Consider the following 418-nt stretch of genomic DNA (forward strand, 5'->3'; position numbering starts at 1 on the left):
TGTTAAAAAAAAAAAAAAAAAAAAAAAAAAAAAAAAATCTAAAGAAAAAAATGCAGGATTTCACCACATGGAGAGAACTCTTCCATTTTTGAGTAGACTCTGTTGCCTCCCAAGGCTAGGATCTATACCATGCCTTTAACTTGATCTACTCATTTTCTGGCTATGGTGTTTGTGTGTGTGTGTGTGTGTGTGTGTGAGAGAGAGAGAGAGAGAGAGAGAGAGAGAAAGCACCCCCTGTGGGGGGGTCGGGAATGGCTACACTGTAATCCTTTCTCCTCCATTCTCCTTTTGGGATCTTGGGCACGCACATACATGTACCCAGTGTGCTTTTCAAGCTATTAGGTCTGGGACTTGAACCACATGGTTGACCATGTGGGATTCAGCTGCCTTAACTGACATACCACTGGCTGGGCCTTTC

At 43.3% G+C, this 418-nt stretch overlaps 1 protein-coding gene across 1 annotated transcript in view; it reads left to right on the forward strand.

Moving 5' to 3' along the window:
- The window catches only part of ZC2HC1C (zinc finger C2HC-type containing 1C), a 14219-nt gene that overhangs the window by 3081 nt on the left and 10720 nt on the right, over positions 1-418 (forward strand). The gene's annotated exons all lie outside the window — the stretch shown is intronic.

This window comes from Tupaia chinensis, unplaced genomic scaffold, assembly GCF_000334495.1.
Source record: "Tupaia chinensis unplaced genomic scaffold, TupChi_1.0 Scaffold148607_1, whole genome shotgun sequence".
NCBI lineage: Eukaryota > Metazoa > Chordata > Mammalia > Scandentia > Tupaiidae > Tupaia > Tupaia belangeri.